The following is a 26,659-nucleotide window of genomic DNA, read 5'->3' on the forward strand; positions in this document are numbered from 1 at the left end:
CTGCAGAACCACGCCACGCACGTCCCTCCTCACCGCTTCACGCCAAGCCGCCCCTCGCCGCGCCCCGACAGGCCAAGAGCTAGCCGCCGCGGCCGCCCGACAGCCCCTGCTCATGTCGGCGCCGCCCGAGCCTCTCCCGCTCGCCACCTGGCCCCTGGAACAGCGCGAGCTCATCCACGAGTGTGTCCACTAGCGCTCGTCGCCGCCACGCCGCCCTAGCTACAGAATGGCGGTCGCCGGCGACCTTATCCGCGGCCGCCGCGGAACCGCCTTGGCTCGCCCATTTAAGGAGCCCCGAGCTCGTCTCCGCACGCAGGAAGTCCCAAGCCATCTCCCTAGTACCCCCTTTGGCCGCCAATCGACCCGAGGAGGTCTCCTTCCCCATCTCCGGCAACCGCAGCCGCCGCCACTGCCCCGGCCATTCCGGCACCACCAGGGCCTCCCCCTCTCCGTTCTCTTCACCAGGAACCTTCTCATCCTCCCGTGAACTTGTTCCCCTGCTCGATTTTGATCGGAAACCACCGCAGCCCCAAACTCACTTCGCCCCCGAAGCCATCTCCGCCGCAAAGCTCGTCGCCGGCAACTCCGTCCAAGTCGGCGACCATAGCGGGTACCCCCGAGTTCGTCTCGGCCTCCTGAGCACGCCCATGCACTCAGATCACCGAGGGATGCCGCCATTCGCCGGCGAGCCTCACCGGAGCTCCGCCTCTGTTCGGTCAGGGGGAGACGACACGCGCGTGGACCAGTCAAACCTGACCGGTGGGCCAGGCGGGCCCACTGTCAGTGACCCACGCGCCGTCCACGCTGGAGTAAGTGGAGGCGTAAAACCCGTAGTACGTTTTCTCTGCCCGAAGGCGTAATCTCTGTTGAAACGTTTTCTTTTTCCTGATTTTTTTAAAAACAGATTTTGACCACAGCTTTGACTGTCTATAACTTTTTAAATATAACTCCAAATGAATTGATTCTTTTTCCTACATCTCTCAAATTCTGTCTAGTTTATTTTAAGATTTATTTGAAAATTTTCCAAACAACTTTTTTGTACTGTTTTTGAAATATGTGTTATTTGCATATTTTTGGAAATAGGATTTTTGGGAGAGAAGGAAGCTTTCAAAAATTTTGGAGAGCACCCCCACCTCACCACACCATGAAGGCAAGCATTCTGAACCACGGAATAATATTTTTGGTGTGTTAGTTGACACGTTTAAAACACCACCTTATACCGGAGAACTTGTTATTTCATGTGATATGATCATTTGCATGAATGCATATTAGTGATTTCCTTGCTGTTGGAAATGAATATACTTGTGATGGTAATCATCCTCATGTGCCTTGCATGCATGCCGGAAAGAAATCCGGGAAAGCCTCTGCCTTGGGTAGGAGTGAGCTTGTCGCCGGTCCCCGTCGGGACGGTTATGTCCGGTATGGCATGGTAAGGTATATTGAGTGGTGATTTTGTTGGTTGAAATATATTTTTGTTATACATGTCATGCAGGGAACTCATAAACCTCCTGAGTCGACCGTAGATCGAGTCTTGTTCCAGTAACCCCCATACTTGCTATGTACTACCACTTGTCCCTGCCGCAGGTAGGGTATGGTTCAGTAAGTCGTCAACCCCTTTCAAGCACACACCGTACAGAGAGGCCATGGTGGATGATACCGGTTGTAGCTGGTAGGCAGGCCACCTGGTCCGGGGGCATGGGTGTTTCCGGTTGGGACCGAGAGGGGAGGCCACCCCTTAGAGCGCGCGATATAAATTTGATCCCATGCTACGCGAGGTTGTAGCCTCCCCACTTAGAGTTTTGCTTAACGAGTGTCGTGGGTGATTCCAGACATCGATGAGTTAAGCTGGTGTGTGCAAGTTAGGCGTGTTTTCAACTAAAAGGCCGTGGACGGAATTAGTCCCGATGGACTAAAGGAATCCGTTACTCGTGGGTAAAGACACCCTCTGCAGAGATTAAAACCTATTCGAATAGCCGTGTCCATGGTTAAGGATTACAGTCTGGGATGGGTCAAGTGTTGGTCTTAGTGTCGGTCTTCGGAGGAGATATTGTTAAACCAAACTTGGATACCGACTAGTTACTTGTGAGGACCCTGATTTTTATTTTGTGATGGACTAACCCGTTGCATTATCAGTATTATCGAGTATCCCTAGGACAGTTCTACCTCCTTGATATTCATTGTGATTATTTATTTTATAAAGCCATTTATGTGGTGTCGCTCAGACGTCCGACTGTGGCATTTCTTTTAAAGCCCTTTATGTGGTGTCGCTCAGACGCCCGACTGTGGCATTTCTTTTAAAGCCCTTTATGTGGTGTCGCTCAGACGCCCGACTGTGGCATTTCTTTTAAAGCCCTTTATGTGGTGTCGCTCAGACGCCCGACTGTGGCATTTCCTTTAAAGCCCTTTATGTGGTGTCGCTCAGACGCCCGACTGTGGCATTTCTTTTAAAGCCCTTTATGTGGTGTCGCTCAGACGCCCGACTGCGGCATTTTATTCCCACTCTATTGCTGCTTATTCACGTTGCATGAAAATAACCTGCTTGCATGCATAAAAGATGTTTTATTTATGACTGACGATGTGATCATGGAATTTTTCAGTGCATGATTATCAACTATATTATACCTGTGTTCTTAATGTTTGCGAGTACATTCAAAGTACTCACTGGCTTGTCCCTGGCTATTCTCTTGGCCAGATTTCTGCTTGGAGAGGAGCGTGGCGATGACAGCCTCGAGACCTAAGCAACGGTGATAGCAGCCTTGCGAAGATAGGAGTTAACCTGGTCAGCTGTTCCTGTGGGAAATGGAGTCCCATAGACACTGATGTCTCACAAACCGCTTCCGCCATCAACCACTAGAAACCCAATTGTTGTACTCACAGGCCAGAATGGTCTTGTACCACATATTTTTTTGTATTTTGCTTGGAATTTCTGTATCAAGTTGGAGCCTCATCAGCTAACAGTAATCCTGGGGCTGATGAGCACGACGGTCTATTCTAGAAATTTATACCCGGAAGACCCGGTCGTGACATCGAAACCCCAGCAATACCAATCCCAACTAGACGTCGGCTTTTACCTTCTTCCTAAGGGTCCTAACTAGTATGAAACCCTCTCGTGTCCTTTGTCCCAATTAAGCCCTTTAAGCTTCCTAGTGCGATGGCCCTACGACTAAGTCCTTGCTCTAGGACATCTGCCGTGACAATACCATGACACTTCCACCCTTTACCAAGTATATAGATGCATTAAAGTAAACAAGATATAATAATGACATCCCAACAATATCCATGTTCCAACATGGAACAAACTTCATCTTCACCTACAACTAACAACGCTATAAGAGGGACTGAGCAAAAGCGGTAACATAGACAAACAACGGTTTGCTAGGAAAGGTGGGTTAGAGGCTTGACATGGCAATATGGGAGGCATGATAAAGCAAGTGGTAGGTATAGTGGCATAGCAATAGAGCGAACAACTAGTAAGCAAGGATAGAAGTGATTTCGAGGGTATGGTCATCTTGCCTGCAAATTTCTCAGAGTTGACGAAAGCTTGATCTTTGTTAGCATACTCAACAGGTTCCTCGATCACGTACTTGTCTCCCGGATCTACCCAAAGCAAGAACACAAGCAAAGGACCAACAATCAATCACGGCGCAATGCACAAGCAACATGATGCAAAACATGGCATGACAAGCGGAATGTGATATGCAATGCATATGCGTGCTCTGGAAGGAAAAGAATGATCAAGGCGTCAACTTGGCAAACCAAGTGTGCGGCTGGAAAGATGAGATGATTTCGGTCGAAATTGATATAAAGATCACCGGAATCGGATGCACGGTTTGCAGATGACAAGCAAAACACGAATGTCACAATTCTGCGATTAACAGCACGATGCCATCTAGAATGCAACAAGAAACTAAGCTACTGTACCCCAACGTAGCAACAAAGCACATGGTAGTGATTTACTCAAGATGCTTGACAAAACATAAACATTGAGCTACGGCTAAATCACACAAGAGTAGGTTCAAACAAGCATGGCAACATTGGAAAAGATATCAGCTTCACAGACTTAGTGAAAATACAAACATGCCAGGAATTAACATCAGGAAGCAATGTTTAGAGCAAGAAAACAACATGCTACAGCAACATATCATAGCAAAAAAAGGCATGGCATGAATCTACTCGAAGCATAGAACAAAAGTCCCTTATTGATCATGAGCCCAAAAGGCACAGAAGATATGATGCCCCCCATGTAAACATAGCAAGTTTCATTAAAAGATTCAGACTTAGCAAAAACAGAGCATGGCATAAACAGAATTATGAAGGCATATTTGCGAACACGATTCACTCACCACAAGGCATTGCATGACAAACTAAGCATATCAACAGCAAGATGACATGCTCATGAAGCTAACCAAGGCAAGAGCAAGTTCATAGCATGCATGGATCAACTACAACAACCATGGCAAAATTGATTAACATGTCAACAATCTGCCAGGAACATTTTATAGCAAAAGTAGAGAAATATTAAGACATGCTAGAGCACTCCATAGTTGCAAACAGGGGCATGGATGGATAGAGCATAACCATATGTCCAAATCATCCTTATTGAAGCAACTCAAAACAAGCATGGATCTCAGTGTAGCATCATTTTTACATGGCATCAAAATAACAACAGAACAAGGACTTAGCAAAATCCTAAGTGCCTGAAATCAGCAATATCACGAAGGCTACTTTGCATGCTTGTGCTAGTCACCACAAAGATCACAAAAATTCATGGCAAGCACCCCTGTAAAGATGGCATGGCATAGATCAAAACACATGTAGAGCTCATGCCCATATGAAGCACACATCAAATGTGGCAAAAATGACAAATCACCCTGAACTGATAAGCAACAGGAGCAAACATTTTATAGCACTCTAGCATCAATGATTTGGGCATCAAGATGGACTCAAACAAGCATGCCACAATGGAATGAAATGAAGAGCATCTCCTAATGAACAATCTGATATAACATGCGCATGAAACAGAGCTACGTTCTTGGAGTTATGGCATGATGAACAATGGCATAAAATAGTGCAGAAAAAGACTTAGTGGAAATTTCAACCTCCGGGAAACTGGACGACGCGGCGCGGGATGGATGGATCCGGGATGCGAGGGCGTTTGGTTGGCGGGATGGGTGGATCTGGTCCACCTAACCAGATCCGGGCGGTGCGCTCCGACAAGCGGTGAGGTGGTGGCGGACGGCGCGCAGCAGCGCGGAGGCGGTGGAGCGGTGTAGCGGCAAGGCGGCGGAGCGAGCCGAGCGCTTGGGGCGGCGGTGCGGGTGCTCGGGCACGGGCAGGCCTGCCGTGGGCTCGCGGGCCCGTGCGGTAGTGGGAGGCGGCGGCGACAGGTGACGAGGCGCGGTTGGGCGCGGGCGGCGGCGGCGCTGATGTGGCGGCACCGGATTGGTCCGGGCGAGGTGGCCGGTGGATGCGTCTGACACGGACGGACACGTCCGGCTGTGCGGGGAGAAGGAAGCTAGGGTTTCAACTGCGAATTTTGGATGGGGAAGACCTTTATATAGGTAGATGGAGGTGGGAGTGTCCAAATGGAATGTAGTTTTCGCTCATGCGGTCGTGATCCGACGCCGGAGGACATGGAAGAGGTTTGGAAGGGTTATTGGGCCGATTTGGAGGGGTGTTGGGCTGCAACACACACGAGGCCTTTACGGTTCCCCAGTTGACCATTGGAGCATCGAACGGACACCAAATGACATGAAATTTGACAGGCGGTCTACCGGTGGTGTACCAAGGCCGCTTGGCAAATCTGGGTCCATTCCGAGAAAGTTTAACACCCTCTCCCGAAAAGAGACAAGAGGGATGCGCCGGTGCATGTGGGAGTGTTGGATTGCAAAGCAGACAACGGGGAAAATGCTCGGATGCGTGAGACGAACACGTATGAAAATGCAATGCACATGATGACATGATATGAAATGCATGACATGAACAAAATGCAAAACGGAGACAAAACCCAACCACGAAGGGAATCTCATATCGCATCTCCGAAAAAGGCAAGAGTCGGAGTTACAATTATGGAAAGTTGTATCCGGGGTGTTACAACACTCCACCACTACGAAAGGATCTCGTCCTGAGATCTAGGATGGCACCGGAGAGAAATGAAAGAGGAAGAGAAGAGGAACAACTGGGTTGCTTCTTTGACAAACGAGTGAAACTACGAACCTTGGGAGGTTGAACAAATTGAAAGAAAGAATACAACGAAGATGAACAAAGTTGAAAACAATCCGTTAGAAAAAAGGAACAAGGAACATTACGAGAACCTTGTGGGTTGAAAGACATAAGAAAAGGCTACAATGGACAAGAAGTACATGCAAGCACTCCGATAGAAATGAAATGTACATGGAATGATAAGATCAATTACGACAACACTCCGGTTAAACAAGATAGAGAAGGAATAAGAATGATATAATTTGGGCAGCACTCCGACTGAAAATGGAAGGAATTGAATGTGATCTTAACAAAATAAGATGATGGGTCGAAGAGAGCAACATCACAATGCCTCCGGAAGAAATGAGAGAATGGAATGGAATGAACGGAGGAGAAAACAATATCTTCTACCTCAAATGAGCTTGAAAAGCATCTTTAGGAGAAGGGTCGAACAGAGTTGTTGGAAAACCAAAAACGAAAAGAGTAAGCTGGTTGTGGGATTATGGAAAACATCTCAAAACTATGGGGTGAAATTCTGCCACTAACGGAAACAATAGATTGGATTGATATCAACAAGGAGATGAGAAGTTTATTTCACCGGGAGGATAAATGAAGAACTTGGGTCATTTATAAGCACCATAAATAGCAACAATCCTTAGAGAAAGCTTTTAGGTGAAATATAACCCAAGATAACTCCAATGAAGAGGTTGACGGGTTGCAAAGCATCTCCTGAACGAAGAGAAAATGATGGGTTTAAAATATCTCATTCTTAACAACAATGAACACTTCGAGAAGGAATTAAATCCTTTATGAACCATCATATAAAGCCTCCATGAAGAACTCCGGTAACAAAAGGATGATCAAACGAAAGGAAAGAGAAGTTGAAAACACAAGGTGAAGCCTTGTGATGATTTAGATGGAGCTTCACGACGAGATAATGCGGAAAAACTTGGAACTCCGGAAAAGAAAGATGAACAAAATAAATCAAGAATTTTGATGAACCTCCGGCATAAGGAATTAATCACTTGGATGAAACAAGAATAAGAATTACATTATGCTTGTCCTTCATCAATTAAATTGATGACAAGCAACGGATTTGGCATACTACTTATTCTCGTTGAAAGGATTAAGAGAAATATAGCATAAACTTGGGAAGGTCTTCAACGAACCACCGGTAGGATTGGAAAGAACGAATGAATTGATATGATAACCAAGGAAAATAACTCTTGAACGAACCACCATAAGAATTGAAAATGAGAGTAGCAAAGGCACAAATCACCGGGTAGAATTGGAAAAAACGAATGAAGATACTTGTGGGAATTTAGATACAAGTGAAATGAAGAGATCATGAACTGAGTAGAGAATACTTGAGCGATGCAACGGTAAGATTTTGAGAATGAGAGCTGAAAGCTGAGAATGAATAAACCCGAAATGATGGCCTCCGGAGAATCAGACTAAAAAGACTCCTGAACTGGTCCGGATGGGTGAAAAGAATTCTCATAATAGAAAACAATTATGAGAGGATGGCATCAAGCTTGAACTACGCATCTCTGAGAGAATAGATAAGGTTTGGAGGAAAAACTCTTCTTCGGTCTTCAAATGTTGAGAATGACGATGAGAAACACCACCATGAATTGTTGAGATACTCCGGGAGAATCAAAAGCGAAGTGGTTGAGCCAACAATGAAAAGAGTTATAAGATCTTGGAGAAACCAACTGATTGATGATAATTCATTCTTACGTCAAACTTTAGAAGATTTGAGAATAGCTCCGAGAAAATAGAAGAGTCTGGTAAGATCCTGGGAAAAGACCTGTGGGTTAGGGCCCACTCAAGAGAAACACCATTGAACGATTTCAAAGAGAGATTGCGCCGGTTGAATTAAATGGCTTGAATGAGATAACAACCTCGAAATAGGTTGAAGAGATCTTGAATGAAAAGACGAGTCTTCTAAGATGTCTTCAGCACTCCAGATAACATGAATAGCAAGAGGTGGATGATTAAGAGATGCACCGACATGAGAAAACATTTGAAACAAGGAAGGTAAATGATCAAGAAAGCTTGACTTTAATCCACCGTAGAAGAAAAGAATGAAGAATGAGAAACTTGAAGCACCATTAGTATCTTCCTGAGAATCACCAGATAAGAACATTGACGAAAAGAATGGAAAGACTTCCCATCAATAAAAGGATACTTGGATAAGAAATCAGAGTCCTTGAAGGAAAAGGGTGGGAGGGCGGGAAAACAAAAGCAGCTTGTGCAGATGGAATGGATACCATCTAGAAAACTTAGAGTTAATCTTGCGGATGTTGAAATGATCGGATCCACTTGAAGAGAAACACGCCGGTTGAAAAGGATTGACAAGACGATCTCGATGATCAAGAAGGATTAGCATTCACATAAAAATATGAGAATACCGCTAAGGAAAGGTATGAAATCAACACTTGACATTGAAGCAACTCGAATTCCACAATTGAAAACAAAACAGAGGATTTTCTTGCAAAATAAGCCGGAAACAAACATATCATAGATCCCATATCGTATCATGTGTCTGTTGGAAAGATATTCTAGGAGCTACTTGAATTCCCACTTATAAACTCCCGAAACTTTCTGGTTATGCAATCAGGTGTTGGGGATACAGGGGAAGCATAATATCTCACCGAAAACTAGCAAATCCTACATCCAGCTATATCCATCCTTCAACACATAACCAAGAAACCTTCGGAAATCATTTACCTAAACCTTCGAAAAGCATCCATTATACGAGTTATGGCAATACTACCAAACTCCCGCCCCAGTAATGGGTGGCGTCGAGGTTATCTCACCAACAACAGCATAAAGGGGATTTTCGATGTCGACGAACTCAGGTATTCCCGAACTGCAACAATAAAATTGTGACGACAACACCTCGGAGCTCAACTCCCCGGGACACTTCCACAACCCCTAAATGTCAGGAGGCACCAAGAACAATGTTCTCATCACAAAACCATCAGAACGATTCCAAGATACCCGCGTGATCCTAAAAAAAGTTCGTGAAATTTGAGGAGAGAAGAGTCAAAATTCTACATTAGGATGCCTCACCACAACGACGAAGGGAATGAGGAGTAAAAAGAATCCTACTCTCCGATATATATAATCCTAAGACTCAAAACATTTTGTTCTAGACTCAACAACGTCAGCGATTCGATCATGCAGGGGGCTCCTAAGTCGGGGATGGCTCTGATTACCAACTTGTAACACCCACGATGCGGCTATATCTCCCACGTGCCGGGGCACGACTTAGAGGCATAGCAGCATGGTAGGTTTGTCGCAAGAGGGGTAATCTTTACACATCCCATGTACTGAATAAGAAAGGGATAAAGAGTCGGCTTACAATCGCCACTTCACACAATACATAAATATATCATCCAGAATACAATCAAGGTCCGGCTATGGAACCAAAATAAAATAAGACAACCCCAAATGCTAGATCTCCGATCGTCCCAACTGGGCTCCACTACTGATCAACTGGAAACGAAACAACACAACGAACACGATCTTCATCGAGCTCCCACTTGAGCTCAGTTGCGTCATCTGCACTGGTATCATCGGCACCTGCAACTGTTTGGAAGTATCTGTGAGCCACAAGGACTCAGAAATCTCACACCCTCGCGATCAAGACTATTTAAGATTAGGGGTAGGAAAGGGTAGTGAGGTGGAGCTGCAGCAAGCACTAAGCATATATGGTGGCTAACATACGCAAATAAGAGCGAGAAGAGAAGAAAAGCAACGGTCGTGAACTAGAAGTGATCAAGAAGTGATCCTGAAACTACTTACGTTCAAACATAACTCCAAAGCCGTGTTCACTTCCCGGACTCTGCTGGAAAGAGACCATCACGGCTACACACGCGGTTGATGCATTTTAATTAAGTTAAGTGTCAAGTTCTCTACAACCAGATATTAACAAATTCCCATCTGCCCATAACTGCGAGCACGGCTTTCGAAAGTTCAAACCCTGCAGAGCCCATCACAAGCTCTCACGGTCAAAAAGGATATTCCTTCTCCCAGGAAGACCCAATCAGACTCGAAATCCCGGTTACAAGACATTTTGACAATGGTAAAACAAGACCAGCAAAGCCGCCTGAATGTGCCGACAAATCCCAATAGGAGCTGCACATATCTCGTTCTCAGGGCACACCGGATTGTCCAAACTTCCGGTAGGCCAGCCCAGAGTTGCCCCTGCTGGCCACCGGCGGCTGACAGGTTGGACCAACACTCAGAGGAGCACTTGCCTGGGGGTTTAAAATAAAGATGACCCATGAGTCTGCAGAACCCAAGGGAAAAAGGCTTAGGTGGCAAATGTTAAAACCAAGGTTGGGCCTTGCTGGAGGAGTTTTATTCAAAGCGAACTGTCAAGCGGTTCCCATAACACCCAACCATGTAAGGAACGCAAAATCAAGGAACATAACACCGGTATGATGAAAACTAGGGCGGCAAGAGTGGAACAAAACACCAGGCATAAGGCCGAGCCTTCCACCCTTTACCAAGTATATAGATGCATTAAAGAAAATAAAATATAATAATGATATCCCAACAATATCCATGTTCCAACATGGAACAAACTTCATCTTCACCGAGCAACTCTATAAGAGGGGCTGAGCAAAAGCGGTAACATAACCAAACAACGGTTTGCTAGGAAAGGTGGGTTAGAGGTTTGACATGGCAATATGGGAGGCATGATATAGCAAGTGGTAGGTATCATGCCATATCAATAGAGCGAACAACTAGAAAGCAAAGATAGAAGTGATTTCGAGGGTATGGTCATCTTGCCTGCAAAGTTCTCAGAGTTGACAAAAGCTTCATCTTCGTTAGTGTAATCAACAGGTTCCTCGATCACGTACTCGTCTCCCGGCTCTACCCAAAGCAAGAACACAAGCAAAGGACCAATAATCAATCATGGCGCAATGCACAAGCAACATGATGCAAAACATGGTATGACAAGGGGAATGTGATATGCAATGCATATGCGTGCTCCGGAAGGAAGAGAATGATCAAGGCATCAACTTGGCAAACCAAGTGTGCCGCTGGAAAGATGAGATGATTTCGGTCAAAATCAATATAAAGATCACCGGAACGGATGCACGGTTTGCAAATGACAAGTGAAACACAAATGGTACAATTCTGCGATTAACAGCACGATGCCATCTAGAATGGAACAAGAAACTAAGCTACTGCACTCCAACATAGCAACAAAGCACATGCCAGTGATGTACTCAAGATGCTTGACAAAACATGAACACTGAGCTACGGCAAAAGTGCAAAAGATATTAGCTTCACATACTTCGTGAAAATAATAACATGCCAGGAATTAACATCAGGAAGCAATGTTTAGAGCAAGAAAACAACATGCTACAGCAACATATCATAGAAAAACAAGGCTTGGCATGAATCTACTCAAAGCATAGAACAAAAGTCCCTTAACTGATCATGAGCCCAAAAGGCACAGAAGATATGATGCCCCCCATGAAAACATAGCAAGTTTCGTTAACAGATTCAGACTTGGCAGAAAACAGAGCATGGCATAAACAGAATTATGAAGGCATTTTTGCGAGCACGATTCGCTCACCACAAGGAATTGCATGACAAACTAAGCATATCAACAGCAAGATGACATGCTCATGAAGCTAACCAAGGCAGGAGCAAGTTCATAGCATGCATGGATTAACTACAACAACCATGGCAAAATTGATTAACATGTCAACAATCTACCTGGAACATTTTATAGCAAAAGTAGAGAAAGATTAAGACATGCTAGAGCACTCCATAATTGCAAAAAGGGGCATGTATGGATAGAGCATAACCATATGTCCAAATCATCCTTATTGAAGCAACTAAAAACAACCATGGATCTCACTGTAGCATCATGTTTACATGGCATCAAAATAACAACAGAACAAGGACTTAGCAAAATCCTAAGTCCCTGAAATCAGCAATATCATGAGGCTACTTTGCATGCTTGTGCTAGTCACCACAAAGATCACAAAACTACATGGAAAGCACCCCTGTAAAGATGGCATGGCATAGATCAAAACACATGTAGAGCTCATGCCCATATAAAGCACACATCAAATGTGGTAAAAATGACAAATCACCCTAAACTGATAAGAAACAAGAGCAAACATTTTATAGCACTCTTGCATCAATGATTTTGGAATCAAGATGGACTCAAACAAGCATGCTACAATGGAATGAAATGAAGAGCATCTCCTAATGAACATTCTGATATAACATGCGCATGAAACAGAACGACGATCATGGAGTTATGGCATGATGAACAAAGGCATAAAATAATGCAGAAAAAGACTTAGTGGAAATTTCAACCTCCGGGAAACTGGACGACGTGGTGCGGGATGGGTGGATCTGGGATGCGAGGGCGTTTGGTTGGCGGGATGGGTGGATCTGGTCCACCTAACTAGATCCGGGCGGCGGTGTGCTCCGGCGAGCGGTGAGGTGGCGGCGGACGGCGCGCAGCGGTGCGGAGGCGGCGGAGCTGTGTAGCGGCACGGCGGCGGAGCGAGGCGAGTGCTCGGGGTGGCGGCGAGGGTGCCCGGGCCCGGGCGGGCCTTCCGTGGGCTCCCGGGCCCGCGCGGTTGTGGGTGGCGGCGGCGATAGGTGGCGAGGCGCGGTTGGGCGCGGGCGGCGGCAGCGCTGATGTGGCGGCACAGGATTGGTCCGGGCGAGGTGGCCGGTGGACGTGTCCGACGCGGACGGACACGTCCGGCGGCGCGGGAAGGAAGCAAGGGTTTCAACTGCGAATTTTGGACGAGCAAGACCTTTATATAGGTAGATGGAGGTGGGAGTGTCCAAATGGGGTGTAGTTTTCTCCCATGCGATCGTGATCTGACGGTGGAGGAAATGGAAGAGGTTTCGAAGGGTTATTGGGCCGTTTTGGAGGGGTGTTGGGCTGCAACACACACGAGGCCTTTACGGTTCCCTAGTTGACCGTTGGAGCATCAAACGGACACCAAATGACACGAAATTTGACAGGCGGTCTACCGGTGGTGTACCAAGGCCTCTTGGCAAATCTCGGTCCATTCCGAGAACATTTAACACCTGCTCCCGAAAAGAGACAAGAGGGGTGCGCCGGTGCATGTGGGAGTGTCGGATTGCTAAACGGACAATGGGGAAAATGCTCGGATGCGTGAGACGAACACGTATGCAAATGCGATGCACATGATGACATGATATGAAATGCATGACATGAACAAAATGCAAAACGAAGACAAAACCCAACCACGAAGGGAATCTCATATCACATCTCCGGAAAAGGAAAGAGTCGGAGTTATAATTAAGGATAGTTGTATCCGGGGTGTTACACCCCTGGTCGTGGACGGCGGCTGGATGGCTTCGATCCTGGGGTCTTCTTCAAGCAGCGGGCCTTCACTTGTTTGGGCCCCTCGCGGATCCTGTCCCGCAAATGGGTGGATGCCAGCCCCCAGCCCCCTGTTGAATGGGGACGAGCCACTTCAGGCCCCATCCGCGGTCCCCGTGGCGGAGGATGAAGTCAGCAGCATGCTCGAGTTGGCGCGAGAAACGAGCGTCGTCCTCCATGAGCTCTTTCAGGAGGCGATGGGTGCGATGAACCGGCTTGGTGAAGAGCTCGTGGATGTGGACGCGCACCTCGTGGCCGAGGGTCTTCGGCTGGTGGAGGAGCGGCATAAGCTGAATGTGGCCATCAACCTCGAGGCGCCTCCTGCGAGAGCTTGATAATGCGAAGGCTGAGGCTTCCCTCGCCGCCTCCTGTCACTACAAAAAAAAGACACATCCGTGACATTTTGGGCCGAACGAATTTTTTTCCTGTCATACTGATGACACTTCTATGACAATAATTGTGACAAGACACGGTATCATCATAGATGTGGTGGGGTCCTACTTCTATGACAAAAATCATGATAGAAAATGGCTTTTCGTCCTGGGCGGGCTGGAGACGCAGCTGCATGACATTCTTTGGGCAGTCCATGATGGAAAAAACCATGGTAGAAGCGCGGGCGAGGAAAATATCGGGGTGTTCCCGGTTACGGTGGGTGGTCGGGGCCGAGCGATGCGCATTTCTCTCGTACATGCACGCGCGTTGGTGCGAGGCGTTGGGCTCTAACTGAACCCGAGCGAGGCGTTGGGCTCTAACTGAACCCGAGCGATTGCACTACAGGCTACGCGTTACTAAACCTGAGCGATCGATCGATGGCTGTTAACTGAACCCGATCGAGCGATTCCTTCGCTACTACTGCTAACTGAAGCCGATCGATGCTCCCTCTGGATGAAGAGTGAGCATTGCTAGGGGGGTTTGGATGAACAGTTCCCGGTGGGGGTGGATGAACAGGACCTCGTGGTGTTGCCTCTGGATGAACAGGACCCCAATCGATCGAGCCGATTGGGGCTGGATGAACAGGACCCCGTGGAGGGCAGGATGAACAGGACCACCCCGTGGAGGGCCGGATGAACAGTAGATGGTGGAGGGCTGGATGGACAGTAGCCCGTGGAGGTATGGTTGAACAGGAGCCCGTAGAGAGGGCTGGTTGAACAGTAGCCGGTGGAGTAGCGCGCGGTGGAGGCTGGATGAACAGGAGCCCGTGGATGAACAGTCGTAGGTGGAGGCTGGAGGAGGTCGACGGTGGATGAACTCTAGCCCGTGGAGGCTGGAGGGGGTCGACGCTGAAGATGAACAGTATCCTGTGAAGTCCCGATTTGCGGTACGCCACACCCCTCCCGATGAACAGGACCCCCGTTTTGACCGTAGCGCTCCAACTCAAGTTCGTTTCCTCCGTTTTGCGGTACGCCACACCCCTCCCAATCAACAGGACCCATGTTTCGACCGTAGGAGGTCTGTTTCCTCCGTTTTGCGGTACACCAGACCCCTCCCGATGAACAGGATCCCGTTTCGAACGTGGTCGGTCGAACACAAGGCCGTTTCCTCCATTCTGCGGTACGCCAGGCCTCGTTTCCATCGGTTGTTCCGTCCAAGCCCTCACGATGAGCACGACGACGCATTCCGTTCCGACCCAGCCGGTTGGCTCCCCATGAACACGATGACGACGCCGTTTCTCCGTTCCGACCCAGCCATGTACACGAGCCCTGGCCGTATGTACGTGCGAGTAGGCGTTCGAGACCCTGCCCGTATGTACGTACGTGGCGGTATTTACTTTCTTGCACCCTGGCCGCTGTACGTACGTGTACATGCTAGTGCGCGCCTGTACTACGACATGTGTGCGCCTCTACATCGACCAGTATGTACGTACACGTTCATGAGCAGAATGACAATGCTACATACGCTTTGACCAGGTGGGTCCCGACTGTCAGGCACTTCCTTGCGTGCGAAGATGCAGCTGGTGGGTCCCAGCAGTCAGGGGGGCGAATCGTTTTTTTTTGCCAGGACGCACTTCCTTGCATGCGAAGATGTAGCTGGTGGGTCCCAGCAGTCAGGGGGAAACGTTTTTTCACGAAATACGGTGGCTCGTCCGGTGGGTCCCCGCTGTTAGGTGGAGGAATAATTATTTTGCGCGTAATAATGAGGCACTTCCTTGCTACGGCCGTGGACCCAGCTATCAGCCTCTCCACGTACAGTCCACATCCGATGGAAGCCGTTCCTTGACCACGTTGACCACGCCGCGCCGAGAGCACCAGTGCGGTGGACGACGGCGAGGCCTAGGAAGGTGATGACGCAGAGCCGGGGAAGATGCGGCAGTGGAAGCCCGCATGGAGAGGAGTACGAGGGTTCACTGGTTCGGCTGCGATGTGAGGCTTTCGTCGCCGCAGGGCCTGGCCAGTGGTGGGAATAGTAGGGGGCGGTGAGGCCTCCGCGGCAGCATAGCCGGCACTGGAGGCAGGAGCATGTGGCACGACCGGCGCTGCTTTGGGAGGCTGGAGCGAGAAGATCAGAGGTTGAAGAAGCACTACGACCGTTGGATGGAAATCGTACGGTCACTGGAGCTAAAACCGTGCATATTGACTAAGTTGACAAAGCCCTCCGTCCCCGTCAACTTAGTAGGCCCAGAAGTCAGCCTCCCACTATACTGGGTCCTAGCTAGCAGGGGGAGTATTCATTTTTTGTGCGTAATAAGGAGGCACTTCCTTGCGTGCGAAGATATAGCTGGTGGGTCCGATCTGTCAACGGCGGTAACGTTTTTTTCATGAAATACAGAGGCCCTTTAGGTGGGTCCCAGATGTCAGGTGGAGGAATCATTATTTTGCGCATAATAAGGCGGCATTTCCTTGCATGCGGCCGTGACCCAGCTGTCAGCCTCTCCACGTACAGTCCACTCCGGATGCATGTCGGTCATTGACCACGTTGACCAGGCCGCGTCGAGAGCACCAGGGCGGTGGACGACGGCGAGGCCTAGGAAGGGAACGACACGGACCAAGGAAGACTCGGCAGTTGTTTCCCACGCGGAGGGGAGTACGACTGTACGAGGGTATACTGGTTCGTCTAACATCGCCGGAGAATAACAACAGGTGTGGGTGAGTAGAGGGATGGCCAGGCTAGCGATGGGAGTACGGTGGGGCCGTGAGGCATGCACGTTAGCACAACCGGCCGCGGGGAGGAGAGAGCAGGCAGTCCCGCCGGCGCTTGTTTGAGCGGCTGGAGCAGGAAGAGTAGAGATTGAAGAAGCACGACGGCCATTGGATGGACATCCAACAGTCAATGCTTGTGCGTCAACCTTTTTTTAAGAAAGCCTCAAATATGTGGAAACCTTCATACAGCCCATCTGCCATTATTTCTAATAATTTACAGCCCATTTGCTAATTCTTAAGGTTTTTTTGGAGCCCATGTTCTTTTTGTTAGCATTACAGCCCATATTGTGGCCACGGTTAAAAAAATTATACGAAATTTTGCATATTTCGGTGCGGTCCGAACTGTTCTTAATCCCGAAATTTCGAGTCACGTTCAAACTGATTTTAAAAATAAATAAATATCAATATAAAATCCAACAAATTGTCCACACATAAAAATCAATGCAATTTAAAATCTCAAAATGAAAAAAAAGAAATTTGAAACTAATTGCCGGTTTGATGTGTTTTAAAAATGTACATCCCATTTCTCATTACTGATAGGCCATTTTCTCGGCCAGCCGAATGAAAGCTCTCCTCGTCTTGAAAGATTTCAGCCCAACAGGCCTGACAAAGCGACTTACTTGGCAAATCACAAAAAAACTGGGTTGTGGCCGTGGACCCAGCTGTCAGCCTCTCCACGTACAGTACTCTTCCGATGGAAGTCGGTCGTTGACCACATTGACCACACCGCGCCAAGAGCACCAAGGCTATGGATGACGGCGAGGCCTAGGAAGGGGACGACTCGGAGCCGGGGAAGACGCGGAAGTGGATACCCACACGAAGAGGAGTATGAGGGTTCACTGGTTCGGCTGCGGTGTGAGGCTGCAGTCGCCACAGGGCCTGGCTAGCGGTGGGAGTAGTAGGGGGCGATGAGGCCTCAACGACAGCACAACCGACCACTGGAGGCAGGAGCAGGCGGGCTCGCCGGCGCTGGTTTGGGCGGCTGGTGCAAGAAGAGCAGCGATTGAAGAAGCAGCAGGACCGTTCGATTCAAATCCAACGGTTACTGCTGCTAGAATCGTTTATTGACTAAGTTGACAAGCCATGCATACGCATCAACTTAGTAGGCCCACAGGTCAGCCTCCCAACCGGTGCACCCCAGATGTCAGTGGGAGGAATCATTTTTTTCACGTAATAAGGAGGGAGTTGATTGCGTGCGACCAGGCCAGCAGAGGGAGTAGGGTGCGCCGGGGAAGCCTGCGCGGCATCACAGCGGGCCACACGAGGAGGGAGCAGGCAGTCCCGCCGGCGCTAGTTTAGGCGGCTGGAGCAGGAAGATCGGAGATTGAAGAAGCACGTCGGCCGTTGGATGGACATCCAACAGTCACTGCTGCTAGAATCCTGGTTGACTGACAAAGCCTTGCGTAAACAAGCCAGCCTCGAAATCTGTGGTGTGTACAGCCCCTTTGCTATTATTTTTATAATTTTTACTCATTTTCTAATTCATATGGAATTTATTGCAGCCCGTTTCCCATTTTTAGAATTGCTGCCCATTTTCTGGTCAGTACTAGGGTTAAAAAAATTAACTAAATATGTGGGAAATTTTGAAAATTCGCAATTTTTTGCTGGGGAACAAAATATTCTTAATCCAAAAATTAGTAGCCATACTAAAACAAATTTAAAAATAAATTAGTACTATGTCATGTTAAATACAATGAAATACGTATAAGATATCAGTGAAGAACAAAAACAAAAAAAGAAACTAATATCCCATTCGCTATTTTTTTTTTGAATTTTCAACCCCTTTTGATATTACTTTTAACACACACTGACCATACTCTTTGGCCAGGACGGAATGCATCCCTCCTCGTCTTGAAAGATTTATAGCCCAGTAAGTCGGAGAAAACAAATAGGTCTAGCTTGGGTATTATTCAAAAAGAAATAATGGGCTACCTATTTTCCCAAAGAAAAAACTGCTGGGCCGGTCATGTTGTTAGACGAGCCATAGAGACCGCACAACCCAGTTTACAGCCCGCTCCTCCGAATTACTACTAAAAAAGTTGTGCAATTCTGTCGTTAATTGACTAGAGTAAAAAATGATGTCGGTCCCAGATACCAGCAGGGTGGATTAGAGTAAAAAACGAGGGGTTCATCTGAGTAGTAAAAGAGGCGCTTGCTTGTGTTCGGGAGTGGACCTAGTGGGTCCGTACTATCATACTCACAACTACAGTCCTCTCCCGATTCACTATGTTGACAAGGACCATTTCGAAAAAAACTATGTTGACAGGGCCGGACAGCGGCGCCGCGGCGAGTGCACCAAGGCGGAGGATAAAGTACTGCCGCCAATGTGCTGGGCTGGGTTGGACATTCTTATTGAAAAATAAAAATGGACTGGATCTATTTACGACGTTGACTACAATTTGCATGGATCCGCTGGTTGCAGGAAGAAAATGCTAGGAGGAAGAAGACTGGTCGCTATCTTTGCCGAAGAATAATGTCGACTGAATGTAAGGACACTATCATAGGAAATAATATCCTCCTGTTAAATCGTGAATTTAAAGAACTGGTGCATGAGCATTTAGCTTTATTTATTTATTTTCTTATTTATGTTTAGGGGATCATGACCATGTACCTGGGTCGGATTTATGTGAGAGCCTCCCTTCCAGTTAATTATGGGCTTCTCTATTGGGCCTTCATCAGTGGGCTGCATGATATCAACAAGTGGAAAATGTGTTCCGTACGAAAAATAGTATGCGCTAAGTACGGTACGGGGCACTAAAGGATCGAACCGTGAAACGACTTCCAAAACATTGTGTTTGTCGTTCTAACAACACATTTATTCAACCAACAAACGAAAAATACTACTGATTGTACATTGAAAACAGCAGCAACAGCAACCAGGGCTGGGGGTGCAACAGAAGCAGTAAACAGGCCAGAAGAGTGAAGACATAGCTCTCTCTTCCAAACCAAACATCAGCCATCATTACAAAAGGGCTACCAAAAAAGAACAAGTGTATGCATGAAACTAAATAAAGATCCTACTACACCAAGTTACGTGTCTAACTAACTGGCTCAGTTAGACGTTACTATTTATTAAGCTATGGAGATTGGCTAACGGCTTGAACCAGATGAGTGCCTGACGGGGGAAACTCCAGCCAGCAGGTCAAAGTCTGATACTTGTGACCCTCTCTCCTACTTTGGGCTACAGAGTGTGGCGGTACACATCAGGGTATGATGCATGGAGAGGCGCATGGTATGCTGTGTACACACAGTTTTGCCTAATGAACGAAACCGCGCTGCCATCATGATCCTTGCCGTCAGCTATCTCCTGGTTAATCAGATAATTCGGTCTGACAAACAGAGAGCGTGTAACAAGGCTACTTACCAACCTCCAGTCAAAAATTCCCGAAGGCCCAAAGAAGCTGAGATCCAGCTCAAAGACCTTGCAGTGACTGTGATTGTATTGCACGAAACAACACGTACGTGCGAACGATCATCAATCATTCGTCATCGTCTGATCGAGCCAGGAACCACCTGCAACTGCCATGCCACTTTTCTTTGAAAGGTTATGGGATTAGGAAGGGTAGGGACACTAGGCGGCCTACAACATAGGGTCATATCGAAGTCAAACAACTTGCTTGAGTGATCACAGTACTGGTACTCCCTATAGTACCTGCTACTATGCCCTAACTTGCTTGAATATAGTAGTGGAGTAGGACTCTACTCTACTACTAGCACCGGAGTAGTAGTATGTTCTAATCTAAAATAGTTACAAACTTCAATGCCCGAGTGTGGAACGACTACAAACTGCCATCGGTGCTAACTCCAATCTTGCAAGTCATGGATCTGTTTCTTTTTAACCTTCCATACGAATCTGTAGCCAGCCTGCAAGTCATGTACACAGTACTGACAGTGGAACCCACAGAGTACTTAGAATACAAGATTAAGGATGCAATTAACTTTTTATAGAGGGAGAATCATACACGCAATTAACTCAAATGGATTGGATGTGACTCTATTATTCTCCAACGGCAACTGGCAAATTTCCTCCCGTTGGCCCAAGTAGGTTTCTCGGTTTGCATGCGGGTTTAATGGAGGGGTTTGATGGAGGTGAGGAGGCGTGTTCAGCCGGGCGTGCAGTGGACGGAGCAATACTATTCGGTTTGACAACTACAGCTAGTATATTATAAAAAACAAAGAAGAGTAGTAGAGATAGAGATAAGAATAAAGACTAGGGAGGAGAACCATCTACTACTTCGTGGGCTACTCCTGCGCTCCATTCGGCGGTTGCAACGTCCCCTATAGCCACTCCCTCCTGTGCTCCATTCGGCAGGTGCTATTGAAATTTGGGGAGCGCACTCTCACGACTGCTAGCAGTGACGACTTCACCGACGACGACTTCTTCCCCGACCTCGGCAACCTCTTCCTCAACGACATGGGTGAAAACCTCAACGCCAATGGTGCTGCTCCCGTTGCACCATATGTGTTTCTGTCCTTCCTGTTCGAAATCGTGGTAGAATTCATGTTTATAGTCTGTGTCCTAGATTCGATCTGTTCATCTACTATGCTAGTCCGCATGATTAGTTTAATCTCTGTTATAGCCGTCATGATTTATTTTGTAGTAAATCTCGTAGTAACTTGCTCATATATTCAACTAGCGGAACGTCCCCTACAGCCACTCCCGTTTCATGGACGGCCTGGTCGATGCCTCCAAGGATCCCTTCGTCTACTGCTATGAGTGCCCGGTGCCATTTTGGGGCTCGCCGGCGGACATCATGCATCACCTGACGCAGGCGTGCGGCGATCACTACTGGCCCTTGGCGAAGAACATCAAGTACGAGACATGCTACCCGTTCACCGTATCGGGGTCGCTGGAGGATCAGCGCCGCCTGCTAGTCTCGGAGGAGGATGACAGCGTCTTCCTCTTGATCATGGCCACCGACGAGGCCCGCGCAGGCCGCCGCCACATTTGTGTAGTGTGTGTCAGGGGCGACGCCGCTGACGCTGACACTGACACGAGGCCGATGTATGGGTGTGTGCTCACTATTACTATCCCTTGGAGGTACGTGGGCAGCGACACTGGCTACATCAAGCTGACTAGGACTCTGCCGAGCTGGGACCTTCCCGCCGATGTGGACATGGAAGACGCATGGTATTATTTGACCCCCAACAATGTGCATGGGGACTCCAAGGAGGTTCACTTGGACATCTTCATTACTAAGTTAAATGTTGATCATTAGTCTTCGCTCAATGTAATGCGCTGTCTAAGCATGTGGAGACTTCCATGCATGATCTTGCTCTATTGGAGTATCGCACATGAATAAAAGTGTATCCATTTATGGTTTAGTCTAGAATCTTCCATGTATGAATTTTTACTATAGTACTGGTGAAAGACTTATGATGAACCATTTCTTACATATCCTCTGCCCCCTTCCAAGTCATCCTGATTGAATCCCTCCGTCTAGGTGTATAAGCGCATGGTTAATACTTAAATAGTATAGCCAACTATTGACTATAAGAAAGTGCCATGTCATCTGTAGCCAACATGTATAACAATGGATACTGAAAAACTAATTCTTGAAGATCATTTCCTGCAAAGCACAATAAGAGTTATTTCTTCACAAGTTTTGGATGCAGGTTGAACACTTGAATGCTTTTGTTTGCAAAAGATACCTTTTTATCTATTTCACCCGGATGTTTGTGAGCTCAAGAGATGAGATAATATCTGAACAAACCTATCGATACCCGTTACACATGAGATGACCCACACATCCTTTGTCAAAATAAACAACTCCCAGATCAATGCATTTCACTCTTCCGTGCAACGCACGGGCACCTTACTATAGATTAGTACGACCAAAAATTGAACTAACATTATATATAGTACGATAAATGATGATGCATGTCACCTAAAATTATATCATTGAAAACTATGTTCAAATATGAATCAAAGGGTATTGTTTTTGTTGACATGCACTAACATTTTGTCAGTTAAATCTTCAATCAAATTCAATGGGGGATAAACCACGACTGATGTAGTAGTACTAGTGTAGAGGGCGGCACTGCACGGGAGTCTCACCCCGCTCGTGGCGCGGTAGTAAAGCCGTCATATCACAAAACCCAACCACTCCCAGCAATAAGTGGCCTGGTAAAATAAACGGACAAGCAACCATCACATTCCTCCGTCTTTTTTGCATTTCATATCTCTACATTTACTTTCTCTGGTTCATCTCGCACACTCGATCCCTAGCTACTACTCCAAGTATCCCTAGCTACTACTCCTAGGGCCAGTTCTTTTGGCGGCTTCTCCAGCTTTTCCCATAAGACTAGTCACAGTGGAGAGTAACATTAAGGTGCCTCACTCATTTATTTGGGCTTCTAAACTACTACTAGTATTACCTCCATCCTGGTTTATTCCTCACCATTGTAATTTGTGCTAAATTTTGACCAAAGATTTAACTGATAAAATGTTAGTGCATGTGACATGCACTCACATTTCGTTAGTTAAATTTATGATCAAAATTTGACACAGATTACAATGGGGACCAATAAACCAAGATGGAGGTAGTAGTTATGGGATTACTAATCTAGAAGCCTAAAAAAAACTGGCCCCTGGTACTCCTACTAGTAGTAGTACTCAAGTTGGAATTCCAATTGCAAGGCACAACTTGTTAGGCCAAAAATTTGATTCAGGGTGTAGGAAGCGGGTTGGGAATTTGCATGCCTTTCCAACCAGTGAGATACTCCGTACAAAGTACGACAGAGAAATAACCACAGAGAAGGAAGCTAAAAGTAAACAATCAAACGAGCATTTTTGCATTTGTTTTGCATTGAATCATTTCACAAGCTTGACTAGTGCTATTTTTCTACTTCTACAAAAACCGCATCGTAATGTTAAAACGTGCAGTTGCACGTACATAAGTAATAGTAGTACTCCCTCCATCTAGGTGTATAAGTCTTCCCTCCTTCTTGGTCACGGTGCACAACCAAAGATGACTTATTGACCTGGACGGAGGGAGTAGCACAGTCTGCAAGCATATATAGAGAGAGATGTGTAGTGCGGTAGTATATAGTAAAGTTTGTGCTATATGCACATACTTGCAAAATGCGTATGAATACACAAGGTTTCCAAACTTTCCCTTTTACATACTTAATTAAGGACGCTAATAATTCCTGAATGCTCGGGATTTATCATTTGCGTCCCAAAACAAATGAGATCACCTTACGAAAGAAAAATTATACTCCTCCTAAAAGCCACGGCGCTCGTAGGAGCGCTCGCGGCACGCCATGAGTGCCTTGGTGCACGGCCGTTTCCCAGTGCGCCAACACAACACCTCTTCCTCAGCCTCGCAACTCGCGAGGTGCTGATTGGCGCCTTGCCGGTGGGCGAGCGCGATCTCACCTGTGTGGTGATCCGGCGCCAGCAGGTACTCCTCCTCGCTGGACGCGTGCACCCAGTCCACGTACCGCCAAGTGTAGATGAGGCGCTTGGGCCCGACTGCACTCAGGGCGTCGGCACGGGCATCCTCCGCCACCCTCACGGCCCTCGCACAAGCCTTCTGCCAAAGAGCCAATTGCCTGATCGACTCTCTCGGATGTGACATAGGCCTCCCAGGCAGCTTGTTCCGCGGTGCACTTCTCTTCCTCGGTGTTCTTCTCCGCCTCTATTTTGGCGCGCTCTGCTGGAGGCAAAGCTTCTCACAAGGCGACATCCATTTCTTTCCAAAGCTCCTCAAGGCTAGTGGGCTCGACGGGCGGCGCGGCGTTCTCCTCGTAGCGGGGAGCCGACGCGTCCTCCGATGCGCGTGCTAGCGAGATTGGGAATGCCGACGCGTCGCGACGAGGAGCGAAACGCCGACGCGTCCTCCTCGACTAGTGGCGGCGAGGAACGGAACGGCAACGCGTGACCATCCGTTCGGTGCAGCGAGGGGCACCTAGGGCTTGGGAGGGGCGATGCCATGGTGCTCGACGTGAGAGGGAGGGGGAGGAGATAGCGATGAACGTGAACGTGAGGGGGAGGAGATAGCGATATCGTGGGAGGCTTAGTATTTATAGCGAGCAATGGCACACCTACGTAAGATATAGACTGAGCTGCACTGACTTAACTGCAGGTCCAGTTGCGTCACTGACATGTGGGCCAGACTCCTATTGGGCCCATATGTCAGTGACCCAAAGCACCTGTAGTTAAGTAACAGCTACGTGGGCATATTTGTTGGAGTAAATTACGGGGGAGGGAAGGGGTGGAAATATTGTTGGTCACAATGAATTGGACGAGCGCGGGGGGAGGAGAGTCATGCATGCATATTTTTTCCACACAGGGTGGAGTGGTGGGACCGACGGAGGGAGAAGGAGAGTCTGGCAGGCATATTGTTTCCACACATGGAGAGGAAAAGACTTGGAGATGAAGGGGCTTCCTGCAGGTATGGGGAACGGTGCATAATAAGTCTCATCTTGCATGTCGGGCTAGGTATAGTCTCAAGTCATTAAAAACATACATGCCCCACACATGTTCATATTTCAAGGTGCACTAAATTATTGCATGCGATGATTAAGGCTGGCCATAATGGTGGTATCTTAGCTAGTATCATGCACATGGGAATAGCAAACATGCTGATGTAGTAGTTCTTTTAATCAAAGAAGGGTTTCCCCTTCCGATTTTCATTACTGAAAACCAACATCCAAATCTAAACATAGAATTTTCCCTAGAACAACCAGGTTCAACATCTCGCAACATAAACCCATACAACCATACGCCAAGGAGGTATGTAGTAGCTAGTACTATGAATTCCATTTTAGCTCCATACCAATCGTTCTAAAAACTACTTAGTACTTATAACGCGCCATTGAAAATCAGAACTCTTAACCCCACTAAAAATGATATTTTAAACATGGCTACTCGATCTGTGGCAACTGGTGAGCCACTGCCTCCAAGTCGTTCACCTGTGGTCCCAACCATCAACTCCTATGGATCAAATTATCAAGCGAGCTGACTATTCCTACAAAGGTGCGCTCCACCACGTACCCGGTACACGCGAATGCAGCAATCGTGCACCTAGGGTTTAAGGGTTTATTTGTTAACGTTGCCTTTACGTAACACACATGTGTGCGAGACAATGAGAGACTGACTGCATGCGTGCGCCTCTTCTCTTCGTATATGTACTCCACCATTTGTCTGGTGTCCACAAAATTATAATAACTACTAGCAATGTGCCAATGCGTTGCCACACAATTTGAGTAGATTAATACATATTCACCGATTTGATATAAAAAAATTCTAGTTTTTAAATACGTATATCACTGAAAAAATGTTATGTTTCACTCAAAATATATTCCTTTGGCGGTTTTGATGAGATAAGGGAGGAATGTTGTTGGTTTCAAGATTCGAGAAGTGGTATATGTCTAATTTCTACTCTTACTAGCAAGATGCCCGTGCGTTGCATGGAACATCAAGATCTTGTGGGAGAAAATGATGAACGAGGGAAGGCCTTATCTGCAAATGTGGAGAGGAGTGCGGGTATATTGCCATAGTTTCGTTCCTATCCGTCAAATATAAATCGGACAGCCTATATTGCAGGATGGCAGGCCCACCATCATCACCAACTCTGTTTTCATCCCTACTCTTATAAAAAGCATAGTCGGTGATGATCGTGTGCCTGCCATCCTGCAATATAGGCCGCCCGATCTATATCTGATGGATAGGAAGGAAACTATGTCAATTTGGCAAAAAGATAGCCACACCCCTCTTCACACTTGCAAATAAGGCCTTCCCTTGTTTGTCCTTTTCTCCCACAAGATAAACTACTCATACAAACGCATGGGCATCTTGCTAGTTGTTGCAAAAAGCCCATGTGTGTGAGAGAGAGAGGGAGATAGGAGGAGGACGGAGTGCATGTGTGACAAAGACACAAAGAGTGTGTGTGCGAGAGGTGTCAGC

The sequence above is a fragment of the Triticum urartu genome, chromosome 7A (genome assembly GCF_056163025.1).
Source record: "Triticum urartu cultivar PI428250 chromosome 7A, HENAU_Tu73, whole genome shotgun sequence".
Classification (NCBI taxonomy): domain Eukaryota; kingdom Viridiplantae; phylum Streptophyta; class Magnoliopsida; order Poales; family Poaceae; genus Triticum; species Triticum urartu.